The sequence below is a fragment of the Eriocheir sinensis genome, chromosome 26 (genome assembly GCF_024679095.1).
Source record: "Eriocheir sinensis breed Jianghai 21 chromosome 26, ASM2467909v1, whole genome shotgun sequence".
Taxonomy (NCBI): Eukaryota; Metazoa; Arthropoda; class Malacostraca; order Decapoda; family Varunidae; genus Eriocheir; species Eriocheir sinensis.
This window is the reverse complement of record NC_066534.1, coordinates 15,457,491-15,471,149: the sequence shown is the minus strand read 5'-3', so window position 1 is coordinate 15,471,149 and position 13,659 is coordinate 15,457,491. Positions and strand designations below refer to the sequence as shown.

At 49.8% G+C, this 13,659-nt stretch overlaps 1 long non-coding RNA gene across 3 annotated transcripts in view; it reads left to right on the top strand.

Annotated features, from left to right (window-relative positions):
- Positions 1 to 13,659, top strand: part of LOC127003812 (uncharacterized) — a 270,989-nt gene that overhangs the window by 12,464 nt on the left and 244,866 nt on the right. For all 3 annotated transcript variants that reach the window (XR_007757412.1, XR_007757411.1, XR_007757410.1), the window contains exon 3: positions 12,527 to 12,720. This is a non-coding gene — a long non-coding RNA (uncharacterized LOC127003812). The remainder of the gene's footprint in view (positions 1 to 12,526; positions 12,721 to 13,659) is intronic.

The window sequence follows — 13,659 nt, the reverse complement described above, 5'->3', positions numbered from 1 at the left end:
AACACGTAAGTTACTAGTCTTTCGTGGGAGTTTAGGGCATTTCCAAGGGTACTTTTATGACCCTGGTGGTAGTCTGAGCCTTCTTCTGTACCGTGAACCTAAAAGAACACTCATTAGAACTCGATTAACCTCCTTTTTGGCCTTTGGAAATTGTGTGTGTGAGGGGTGGGAGCATCTGACAATACCAACCTTGGACTCGATCTACAGGCCGGAGTGTAACGTTGTATTGGCGGCACGGAATGAGGCAAGTCTTAGGGCAGTCTGCATTCAGTTGTTTTGAGGTGAGTAGATCAGGAGAATGAGGAGTTGCGTGAGTTACCGCGTCATGACTATACCCTATCAATCAATCAATCAGTTAACGAGTCTGTTATGCCTCTACTTTCTTTATTATCAGTGTTAAGTCTCGTCTTCAATAAATACCAAGCAGCAAACGTTATTGATAAGGTTAAGACGCAGTGCAGATTTGGTTACCATCTCATCGGCCACCTCCTTGGATTCTTTTTAGGAGCAGCGAGTAGCGAGCTTTTTTTATTATTGTTTCCTTTTTTTGTGCCCTTAAGCTGTCTCCTTTCTTATATATAAAAAAGGTAACTGATCACGGACTCTTACATAAACATCGACATCCTCTCTGACGTCAAACGATGCTACACTCCGACCCTCAGACAGAGAGAGCCTTGGGTGGACCTTGCCCTTCCTCCTCTCCCTCCTTAAAGGTTACTGGTGGTCAAGGAGAAAAGGAAGGAGAGAGGGAGGAATGAGGGGGAAAGTGAGCCGAGGGGAGAGGAAGGGTAATTGTTAATGGGAGGGGTGAAAGGGGGCGATTCCTGATAGTGATTTTATCTTTTCCTCTCCCTCTCCTCCCCCTGTGTGTGTGTGTGTGTGTGTGTGTGTGTGTGTGTGTGTGTGTGTGTGTGTGTGTGTGTGTGTGTGTGTGTGTGTGTGTGTGTCATTTACCTCCTCCCCCACATACACACACACACACACACACACTACTCTTCCCATCTCTCCTAATCATTCAACTAAGATTTAAGTATTTATCCCAGTCTCCCTTCTAGCACTTCTTCCCATTCTCTTTCTTCCTCGCCTTCTTTCCCTGTATCTCACACCACTCGCTACCTTTCTCTCCCTTCTCTCCCTTCCTCGTCTTCTCTCTTATATCCTGCACCACTATAATACCTTCCTCTCCCCCTTTTCCTCCCCGGGGCACGGTGGTCGGGGTGGCTGCGCGGGGGAAAGCACAGAGGATGAAATGGTCGTTTGAGATTGTACCATTACGCTTATAACCGCATCTGAGAGGGTGGAGTGCGCTGCGGAGAGGGAGAGATGAGATGGTGGTGGAGGAGACGGTAAGGAAGGGACGGGGGCTAGAGAAAGGGTGGGATAGGTAGTAAGTATTGAACTGAGGCTATGGAAGGAGGAAGAATGAGAGGAATGAATGGAAGGGAATGTTGGATATAAGGAAGAGATCACTATAGGGTTGAGAGGGTTTGCAGAAGAGATACGAAGAAGGGGAATTAAGGGAACGGAGAAGGTGCAAAGAAGGATTGGGAAGATTTAGAAGACGGACAGTTAAGAGAGAAGGAAAGAGGAGACAAACGTTGAAAGAAAACGAAGGAACAGCGACGAAGTTGAAAAGGAGAGGAAATAAGGAAACAATGGCGTAAGGAATTGTGAGGATTTATGAGACGGAAAGCTAAAAAAAAAAAAAAGAGGAAAAAAGAGACAGACGAGAGGAAAGAAAAGGGAGGAAAGGAGAGGCAGAGAAGATGGCAAAGGAGGAAGGAATGGAGAGACGAAGTTGAAAGGGGGTTAAAGAAGAAGGCAAAGGAAGGAGGAAGAACGAACCCGATGGATAAAAAAGCGCAAAAAAGAGAGAGTACCGAGGGGGAGGGGGAGGGGGGGGGAGGGAGAAGCTTGGTATCTCTCCTGTGATTGGTGGCCGTGGAGACACCTGTGCAACCTGCTAATGAGGCGTCTGTGGGGGCGTTGAGGCAGGTTTAGGAGGAGGGCGCCGACATCAGGAGACAGAATCAAGGCATTAGTCCGCTAAACGCTCGTGTTACCGCCGCGCTAACCACCTGTTCACACCCTCCGCTGCGATGGTATTAGCAAATCATCGCCGCCAAATTCAGATGCTATCGAGGAACACTTGGTAGGAATGTTTATAATTTGCCTCGGTATCGCTCCAGTATACCCGCCGGGGAGGGGAGGGGGGGCGGGGCGGCTCCCAGAAGGATCATAGTCTGATGCATGGCTCACCTAAGTGGCAGGAAGGAGTCCAGTCACGGCCGAGTTGAGGTGAAAATTAAACCGTACTGTTGATTTTTTCCAATCTGGCATGAATTTCGAGTAATGGTTGTCTTCAGGTGGGAAATTGTTGGTAATGGTGAGTCTTTGTCGGAGGAGCCCCGGAGCCGTGTCAGATTGCCGCCTCGGGTCCCCGCTGCCCAGTGATCAGGCGGGTATTTCGGCAGCTCAGAGGAGATGGCGGCACAAGATTGACTCCCACACACACCACCCGCCCGCCGCCGGCCCTCGCTTCTACCGCAAGGAACAGAAGTTTACAAAATACACGAATTAACAGCAATGACAAATCGTGGCCAGTCTCCTATCGCCCTGATTCTTGGGTGGAGCTCCGTGGAGGTTCTGGACACCTGACCGCGATCCAGTCCCCCCTCAGGCCTGCCAGATTCCCATGTATTGATGCCTGGGATGGTGGAGTCCGCTTGTCTACGCGGTGATGCTGTCGGAGGTTGTGGTTTCGTATCGTGTTTTGTCGTCAAGGCCTCTATCGCTTTGACGAATGGAATGTAAAGTTTCCCCGCTTGCAAATGTCACTCGTCTTTTGTTTTGTCTCATACTTCAGGTGGACATGTTCTCTTCACTTGCTGACGGGCTTGTAACTAGTATAAATCTCGTTCCCGTGTCTGTAGGAGGCAAGAGAAACAGCTTCCCCACTTGTCTTCATCCGTTTACATCCAGTCTGTCTCCTCTATCGTGTCCCATTCCTTCCTGCCTCCTTTTCTCAGCTCTGAACAGGACCACATTCTCCCTTGCCGCAGTGGAGACCGTGGCGGGTGTTTTGAAGTGGCGGTCACGAGGTACGCAGGTGGCAGGTGGCATACTACAGCAGGTGCTCCTCCTCTCCCGGGACATGTGTTTTGACAGGTGTTGCGAGTGTGACATGCTGCTATCACACACACACACACACACACACACACACACACACACACACAGCTGCAACTAACAATATCAACACATCTAGCTAGGAGTCGCATCGTAAAAATATCATATCCAGTTTCGATGTACAAAACGAGGCTTGGTCGGACTTAATGTCGGGGAATTGTTTGACTTTTTTTTTTTCGAATGACTTGAGGGGTTGAGCAGCGGAGAGGTTGGACGTCAGGTTAAACATTAGGTTGGGTAACGGAGGTTGAAGTAGCACTGTGAGGGCTGAGGAGGACAACGATTGAAGTGCTGGGCGAGGGGATGATGGAATAAGGAAATGAACGGGGAGACTGATGATTCGAGAACAATGTAGAAAGTAGGACGCCTGGGGCCTGGTCAGGGTGGCGGGTGACCTGATGGGTGACCTGATGGGTGACCCGGCGGTGTGTTCGGCTGGCCCTCCACTCTCATTTCCCCGTCGAAAAAAGAATTACGCTAAACATGAGTCAGCCGGGGGTTCTCCTCACAATCATTTTCATATCAAACAAATGCGGCGTAATACTGTTAGTCCGCGCCGCGGCTGCTGTTCCCAGGGAGCAGGGGGCGGCGCGGGAAAAGCGTCTCTGGGGCCGCGCGTGTAGGGGCTGCGAGGACAGGCCTGGTGGGGGAGACAGGCCCTTGTTGCCCGGGCACGCGTGTATTTGAGTTTGTTTCGACGAGGACCTGTATCGGATTAGTCTAAAGTTAAATTGGTAACCTTTGTCTCCTATTTAAACATGGCTTCCCGTTCGGAATGGTGTTTGTGAACTCTGGAAAGATCCGACTCGGGGGATATTGGTCTTTGCGAGGCTGCAAATTTGCTTTGAGGTGGTGTGGAGACGAGGTAGCGGCGGAGTGTGTTCTGCTGTGTTGTGGAGCACTGTTTGCTGATGCAGGGTGCACGCACGCTGGCACACACACACGCTGACACACACACACACACACACGCACACTTTGGCACACACACACACACACACACACACACACACACGTACACACACACAAATTGCAGCGAGCGCAGAGACAATGACCCGTGATTCTCCCGCTGGTGTCGGCGTGCTCCCCGCAGGCTCGGCGTCACAATGAGATGGAAGTTGCAATAGACCCGTCTCCCCTTTGAGGCCGCGACCTCCCCAGGGAAACCACCAGCAACATTACCAACGACCCCGCCCGACGATCCGGAGCCCCTGATCGCTGCGCCCGACGATGCCCAGTGTCCTCTGACCCTCCAAGGATGTGACGCAGTGAGGGCAGGTCGGGGCGAGGCGGCGGGGCGGGGCAGGGCCGGCTGGGCGGCGTGAGGGCTGCGGGGACTAGCTGGCCTTGTTTACCTTGGCATCTCTGATCTTGTTTCACCCCGAGGCGCCAAATTTAAACAGTTGAGCTGACGCAAGGGGGGACTAGTGCTGGCTAATACAATTACTCTGTGATATCATTCGGCACCCCGTCACAAAGGCGGCAAACACGGCCAGGCTTTCAGGGAAATGGCCTCTCGGTGCCGGGGCGGAGGGCGGCGCCATGAGGACAAGGGACTATCCATCATATGCAGAGCTGCCACTGTTGTCATGGCACAGAAAACGGGATCCAGCCGACGAAATCACTTTAGCATGCAAATTGGGCTGGTGGATCGGTGACTCGAGAAATTAGGATTCTTCTTTGCGCTGGAAATGCCATTATCCGCGGAAATAGATTCCATTATACCTTAGTTTACATTATCTCAGGAGAGGGACCCCATTACCCGCCCGTTTACGGCTTGGCTGCAGCCCTTCCTTCCCTCCTGCCTCCGCGCCGCCTCAGCCTCCAGCCGCCTCAAACATCAAACTCCAGAAATCTATAATGATCCCCAAGACGCCGGGCCGATGGGTGATTAGTTCCGCGGAAATGACAGTTGCCTCGAGCACTCCCCCCCTTCCCCCATAACCCCCCACCCATCCACGGCGCCGCTGCAGACCCCATGACCTACTGACGACCTGTTCATGCTAGTGACCTGCCTGCTGGACCTGCTGTAAGGCTCGGCTCGGGTCTCCTACTGTATACCTGGAGGGCTATGGACATCCCACGATCAGATTTACATATATACATCGATAATGCCTTTTCTGGCGCTATCTATCTCGCCTCGTATGTACCTTAATAACGCCTGCTTCTGGCACTCGCTCATCGCTGTAGAATTCTGTTTCGTTTTAATCATTCATCGGCACGTCTTATTATGTACTTTCAGGAGCAGTAAGTAGCGGGCTTTTTTTTAATATTTTTCTTTGCGCCCTTGAACTGTCTCCTTTGCCGTAAAAAAAAGAAAAACAGAAAAAAAGCCCTTTGATTTTTCTGTATTTTTCCTCTTCGTTCTCGTCATTTTTTCTGTTTTTGTTTTTGTTTTAGTCTTCGCTCTTTTTGTATCTTCGACGGTCATTGTTTTCCTTTGGTCCTCCCCCGTTGGTTCGGTGTTCCCATTCTTTCCCCTTCAAATTGTTCACTTTTCTCTCCCTCTCTAGGCCTCCGGTTTTCCATTACCAACCCCTTCCACCGCCTCTTTTTATCCCTGACCTCTTTAGCTCTCGCCCCATCCCGTCCCTGCCTCCCGCCGATCCCCAATCAAGTCTTACATAACTTTTCCTCTTATTTCTCTAGCAAAGGAGGCGGCCAAGGTCAAATCTAAACAACCAAAAAGTTTTCAAATCGCTGATCCTGCAAAGAGATAAAAGAAGATGCCGGAACGAGTAATCAATTAGGGATCGTGAGGTGTCTTGATACTCCCTCTGGAAAACATTCGTGTCATGGAAGGGAGGAAACACAGACGAAGAAAGGCGGTTCCATAGTGTAGAATTGAAAGGGATGAAGAATGGAAACACTGGTTAGCTCTTGCATTAACAAATTGGACGGCAAAGGGACATGCTAGAATAAAGTGTATATGGAATTAACCAGACAAATCGCTCCACCAACTAAGAACGGCCATGCACCACCACCCACCGAATCGAGAAAGAGCTCTCAGTCTGTCAATCCTTCCGGTGTCTGGGCTTGGTGAGGTTCCCGCGGGAGGGGCGGAGGCATGCAGTTAGCGAGTTAAGAAGAGCAGTTAGTACATAAAAACTAGCAAAAAGATAGCAAGGGAAGCAACATAGCGGTGAAATTTAAGCGGTATAGAAGACGGTCAGTGAGGGGAGGGGTGGTGTTGATGGTGTCCCAATGTGTTCTGTTGCTTTCTTTATTTTCCAGGACTTAAGAACATAAGAACATGGGGAAACTGCAACTCCACTCACCCAGCTCCTTCCCGCCACTCTGTCCCTCTGGCTTCATCCATTCCACCCCCGGCTGTTATCCTTCCTTCCATCCCCTTTTCGCTCCCGTGCCCCCCCCCCCCCCCCGGTCTCGTCTCCTCGTGTCCTTAGGGAGGCGGCGAGTCTTCGTGCTGGTCACCCCGCCGAGATGACCTTCCCCGCCAACTAACTCAATACCAAGCGTCACAACTGGTCCTTATTGGTCATTACCTTACCCTCGCCTGCAATCTTCCTTGTTTTCTCTCTCTCTCTCTCTCTCTCTCTCTCTCTCTCTCTCTCTCTCTCTCTCTCTCTCTCTATGTTCTCTTTTTCTTTAATTTTGTCTTCTATGTTTTTTTTCTTCTTTTTCTTCGTTTTCTTCATACGTTCTAAACTTTATCTCGTTCTTCAAGCTAATTTTATAATGTATAACTTCCTTGTCTTCCCTCGTTTCCTCACTGCTCACCCACACTAACTTTTTATCAATTCCTTTTCTCTCTTTATTATTTTCTTTTAATTATCATCTATTCTTTCTTCATTGCGTTATTTACTTCTATTTGCTGTTCCACTTAGTTCCCTCCTTTTCTATCTTCCTATCGAACCCACTCTGTTATCCTTCACTTTTTACCTCACAAATTCACCACTGTCCTTTTTTCCTATTTTCCCTCCTCTATTTTCTTCTCTCCCTTGCTGCTTCCCTTCCCATTTCCCCACCTTGGTCAGTGGCTTAAACTTATTTCCTCAGTATAACCTCCCTCTTCATCCTTGGTGTGTGTGTGTATGTGTGTGTGTGTGTGTGTGTGTGTGTGTGTGTGTTGGTTTACTACATTAGCGCACATTCCATATTCGTTGTCATGTGTACGCGTTATTCCCTTCGGCTTGGTAATCATCCCTGGCAGTTTAGTGTGTGTGTTCGGGGGGGCTGTTGTGTCGCTTGTCTGGTTCGGTACTCCATTGGTTTGTGTAAGCATCCACGCTATGTACAACTCGCTCCATGGTATTTCCAATCCTTTGTTACGCGCGTCACACTTTGTTGGAAATTTCGCAAGTTAAAGAATCAGATTACAAGTCTTGTTTTAGTACTTTTGGGGGACGATCTCTGTTTGTTATGGTTTTGCTTCTTTCAACTTGTAGAGCAGATAAGCAATGGTGCAGGGGAGGCAGGGCCGGAGGTGGGTGAGGAAGGGGTCAAGAATCAGTGCCAGAAATTGAGTCACGGGGACAACGCCGCTGCCGCCTGTCGTTAATGGCCTCCAGCTGGCCCGGGAGAGGTCTTACTAGGTGTGATTACCGCCGGGACCAGGTAACTTCTCGCGCGGCAATTTACCGGGATTTACGCGCCGAATATCGAGTGAGCGGCGGGCGTGTCGGCGAGGCGACGTAGGGGAGGGTGAGCGTGCAACCCGCCAGCTGTGATCGTCACTTGTCATGGCCGTGGTGATGGATGGGAAATTGTTGTGAGGCTCCCCGCCAGGCCGACACGCCGCGCACAACACCTGCGCCTGCCCGCTCTCCTCTTCCCTTACACCTTTCCGGCCTACGGGAATATTTTATATGTGAGCGCGGGGCTGCTTCCTCCCACATCCCCCCTCCGCCCTGTCCCCTGCCTCTCCCCTCTCCCACGTCGCAATGGGCTTCTCGGCGAGATTCCTCCGGGGTTCAATTATATCACGGACAACCTCTTAGCGCCGTCACGTGGATTGGTTACAGATTATCGAGTGGCCGGGAGGATGGGCGGCGGGGCGGGTGTGTCCTGCGTAGGTGAGTGAGCTGTTGGACCACCTGCTGCTCGGGGCGAGGGGTGAGGGGGAGGCTGAACGGGCCGGGCGGGGGTGACACGGCCAAGGTTGATCGTCGAGGCGGCGTTAGTCAGCCCGTCAGGAGGGCCGCCACGAGGGGCTGCTGGGACCAGTTTGGTTTGTGTCTGGTTACAACTGTTTTTGAGGCTCCCTGACCATGTTACCCGACACGCTCAATTATTCTTCGTGTGTGTGTGTGTGTGTGTGTGTGTGTGTGTGTGTGTGTGTGTGTGTGTGTGTGTGTGTATATATATATATATATATATATATATATATATATATATATATATATATATATATATATATATATATATATATATATATTAAATGCGCACACGTAAGACGCAACATATTTTTTGTGTTGCACTCCACCAGGTTTGTGTCTGCCCCCATCCATCTACGAGTGTGGCCGCTCATAGCCACATGCACGCCCGTCTCAATAATCGACTGTGAGCCGCGGCGCTGCCCGGGGATGGGGCCTTCTATTCACCTGCCGCCATCTATCACCTTCCATCCACGAGAGGTGCGAGGCCACTCAGCCCTCCCTCCCCCACTGCCTCCCCCCCACGTCTGAGTGGCTGAGGGGCGCCGGGGTGACGAGGGAGTCCCGTCTTATGGAAACACCCTCACTGCCTTACATAACAAACACACAAGGCATGCAAGAACTTTATCCCGGGCCACTCCCCAAAAGATCTGAGAACTTAATGAAATACGAAAGGTTTTCCTCAAAGTATTAGACATCATAAGTATTCCTTGATGACAGAACAGAAAAGTGGTAGAGATGTGTAGTGACAGGAACAGGTGCGGTGAAAGAAATGGTTTGGTGTGTGGTGGCGGACTCGTGCTGTGGTATGGCGTGGTGACGGGAACAGGTGTGGTGTGTGTGATGTGTTAACGGACAGGTGTGGGGTGGCGAGAGGTGACGGGACAAGCGTAAAGACGTGGTATGTGGTAACGGGACAGGTGTGATGGCGTGGTGTGTGGTGACGGGACAGGTGTGATGGCGTGGTGTGTGGTGATGGGACAGGTGTGATGGCGTGGTGTGTGGTGACGGGACAGGTGTGATGGCGTGGTGTGTGGTGACGGGACAGGTGTAATGGCGTGGTGTGTGGTGACGGGACAGGTGTGATGGCGTGGTGTGTGGTGACGGGACAGGTGTGATGGCGTGGTGTGTGGTGACGGGACAGGTGTGATGGCGAGGTGTGTGGTGACGGGACAGGTGTGATGGCGTGGTGTGTGGTGACGGGACAGGTGTGATGGCGTGGTGTGTGTTGACGGGACAGGCGTAATGACGTGGTATGTGTTGACGGGACAGGTGTGATGGCGTGGTGTGTGGTGACGGGACAGGTGTGATGGCGTGGTGTGTGGTGACGGGACAGGTGTGATGGCGTGGTGTGTGGTGATGGGACAGGTGTGATGGCGTGGTGTGTGGTGATGGGACAGGTGTGATGGCGTGGTGTGTGGTCATGGGGACAGATGCTCCGGAAAAGTGTAAAGACCGGGGTGTGTGCTGGCGAGATATCTGTTTTGCATTTTCTGTTGTCACGTGTTTTGGTGAACCAGGTGTACAGGTGAGAGGCTGAAAGGAACGTCCAGTATACCGTGCCTGCTGTATCCCTGCTGTTAACGTTAAAAACTACCACTATTTAATTGCTGATATAAATACAAATGCAAACGTTATTTATTCATCCTCTGTTACATAATTTTGGACACGTGTTTTTTTTATACAGGAAAGGAAGCAGCTCAAGGGCAACAACGAAAAAAAGTGTAGAAAAAAGCCCGCTAATCGCTGCTCCTAAAAAAAGATCAAAGAAAAGAGGTCAATTTCGGGTGGAGAGGTGTCTTGATACATGGCTACCTTATGTAAACGCTTGATCGCTTTCTAATGACATCCAGGAATCGGCAGCAATACAGGTGCATAATACGATATCAACTCAGGGGGGAGGGCTAGGTTAGGTTAGGCTAGGCTAGGGTAGGTTAGGTTAGGTTTGTTTCTGCCCAAATCGCCGCCCATCACGACAGCCTGAGTTATGCTGCCAGTCGACGTTTGCGTTCATGGCGATTAAAAGTTTATATTGAAAGGTGCATGTGACGTATTGCTGACTTGCGGGGCTACGAAGCGTCTCGCGTTTGTCTGTACTTGGCAAAAGGCAGAGGAACGCGTTGCTTCATGGCCACGAGGAACTTAACTACCTGAATTTATTAATAGTGTGTTAACGATATTACTCTTTTTTTGTGCGATATTCACTTTGAGCTTTTGGGGGGCAATTTAATGACTTTGATAATCAGTTTTTTTTTTTTTTTTTTTTATATGCCCAGTAACCGGGTCTGTAGCTGGAAACTACCAACAGACTATCGTACCATTGCATATTTAAACGATATTACTCTTTTTTGTGCGATTTTAGCTACTTTATTTGAGCTTCTTTTTGGGAATTCAATGACTTTGATAATCAGGTTCTTTTTTTCATGCCTGGTAACCCGGTTTGTAGCTGGAAACTACAAACAGACTATCGTACCATTGCATATTTAAACGATATTACTCTTTTTTGTGCGATTTCAGCTACTTTATTTGAGCTTCTTTTTGGGAATTCAATGACTTTGATAATCAGGTTCTTTTTTTCATGCCTAGTAACCCGGTTTGTAGCTGTAAACTACCAACAGATTGCCGTATCATCGCATATTTGTGCCTCTCGAGATTATGGGTGCTCACAATCATGATCTTGTATCGTTAGAAGCTCTCGAGTTCTGAGTTTATGCAATTGATGAGTTTTGTCTGTCAGTGTCATGGTATGTTAAATTAGCCATAACTTTACGTCGTTGCCAATAAACAGCAGCGAGTGTAACAACTTCGCTTCGGCGTCGCTGAGAGACTGACAGCCGCGGGTAGAGTTGCCAGGTCGTGCTGCTCCGAGGCGGCCATCCATTGTATTATATTCCCACCATCTGTCTTGTACAAGTATCATTGATTACTGTGTTTATCCTGGCTGAAACCTCGTATTAGCAATGTTGGAGCAATGATGAACTGAAGATATACATTGTTGGACGTGTCGAAAACGAGAAAAAAGAAGTCAGCGTCATGAGTTACGGGAGCAGTGTTTCCTCCCACCCAGGCGCGCATGCGTGAATCAGCCGAGTGTGTGGCGCCGGCTTGTCCTGTCGCGAGGTGATTCTTGATGGTGGTGGAGAGCAGCGTTGTCATATTATCGTACTCTGCCTCCTATGCCTGCCGATTTCCGACCCAAAAACTGCTTTCATCACCCAAATAACTGCCTTCATATATGGTTATCGTTTAAATGGTTAATTCTATGTGTTTCTTGTCAATAGTTATGGGCGAGAAACCGGTAAAAAACGATCCTCTGAGTACGATAATCTGGCATCGGTGGTGGAGAGTAAGGATAACCATCTCCCACGCATCACGCACAGTCTTCGAGTCACAGATTGTCGCTAATTTGATTGGCATGATATAAATTAAATCATAAAGCAACACAGAGCTAAGAAACAGTCGCATTGAAGACAAGTGGTTCAGTCTCACTCAGCGATCGAGGCTTCGGATCGGCCGGCTGCCCATGACTCCCGCGTCCTTACCGGCGTCATGGAGGCGGTGAACGCAGTGGCTTGGCCGAGGATATAACGTAACGTAACGGAGGTGGGCGGGGCTTGGGCTCGTAGTGCTATATTTACAAATCCCGCTTATCCGCTCTTTTATGGAATCAGCGCAGTTAGTTTGCCCCGCGGCCACAAGGTAGTTTGGAAGCAGGAAGAGGCGGCGACGAGGAATGGGAGAGGGGGAGAAGTGGGGATGAGGGGGTACCGTTGGGGGGGTGAGGCCTCAGTCAGTCGGGCAAGACGAAGTGGTAGGGACGGAGGTTACACACGTGAGTCTTGATCAGGTGACAAACTCTCCTCTTCCTGTCGCGGCATTAATAGGCGGGTTGTGGGACGTGTAATGTGTCTCCCCCCCGCCATTACCCGTCGCCTTGTGTCCACAGGGGATGAGGGACACACACACACACACACACACACACACACACACACACACACACACACACACACTATTGTTGTGAATTTCCCACATTTTTTTACATTCCCCTTTAAAAGTGACGTCAGTAATCAAATAGAAAGTATGAACATTTTCGCAGTATATTAAAGGGAAAAATCTTGTTAACCAGTTACTCTATTCACACAAGAATATAGATTGCTGCTTGAATAAGTTCTTCAATGTTGATATAGAGGGCATCGTCTTAACTGATTTTTTATCTGCTTCGACAGATCGACATTGATCCTCTCCTTGGCGGCGAGGCACGATGGGCTGAACCCCCACCGAGCCCCTAATGTGAGCCTCCACCCAGCGCCGCCACGGCCCCACAGGCACCGCGCCCCCCACCACCACGCCACCCCCAGCCAGGGCCACCACACCACCACCAACACACCACGACCCCTGCCTCCGACTGCTTGAGAGAAAGGTAAGGCTGATTTACTACAACGATGTTTCAGAGGGAGTGTTCAACTTGTGTTGGACGCAGGTTTCAGGTTTTTGTTAACACAGATGTATGGTTTAGAGTGGCGCAATTTCATGCCCCAGTTAGCGCCTAACTGATGTAATAGCCACACGCTATATACGGAACGGCAGGGGGCGCGGCGTTTACATGTATCATCAGTTGGGCGGGGCGTGGGGGGGGGGGAGGGGAGGGGCTGCCCATGAGTGTGTGTTGGCTTGTTCCCTCTAACTGTGACGACTCAGGTGAAGGAGACCAACACGGCTTCCCAACGGTGATCATATGCATGTCCGGTGCTGTTAGGTGGTGTTATGTGACGCTGGGCTTGAAAAGCATGTCTTATATAGTTCTTCACACACACACACACACACACACACACAAAGGTTGAGCTAGGAGAGCTTACAGTGTACTACAAGTCTTCACTACTTGGCTCATTTGGTCTTGGTTGGTTCGGAACACTTCATGAGTGATTCGGGGAACTTCCTGGCCGATTCGATCCTGTAAACGTTGTAATTGTTTTCTTTTGTCATTTTGTAGGAGCAGGTTATTAAATTTGTTGGTATTTGGTTATAGTTTACAGGTTACATTATTTGGTGGTTGTTGGTTAAGACGGGGATTCGAATCAGTTGAGACAGTGAGACAATTGCCGTCCTAATAAACATCAGTTCGGGCAAGCTCTTATTGCGGAGAAAGAGTTTGTTGCCTCCCCTTGGTTGGCGCAGGTAACACATGGAGCTATCACACTGGGCAAATTTTCCGTGGATCTTCAGTCAAACCACGATTTCCGCTGGCTCATGGTTCTCATATTTGCGTTGTTTTCTGACGTGTCCACGATCTTCCAAAGCTACGGTAGATTTCACTGAAGGACGACGGTATTACTCATCATCATCAGCAGCAGCAAGAACA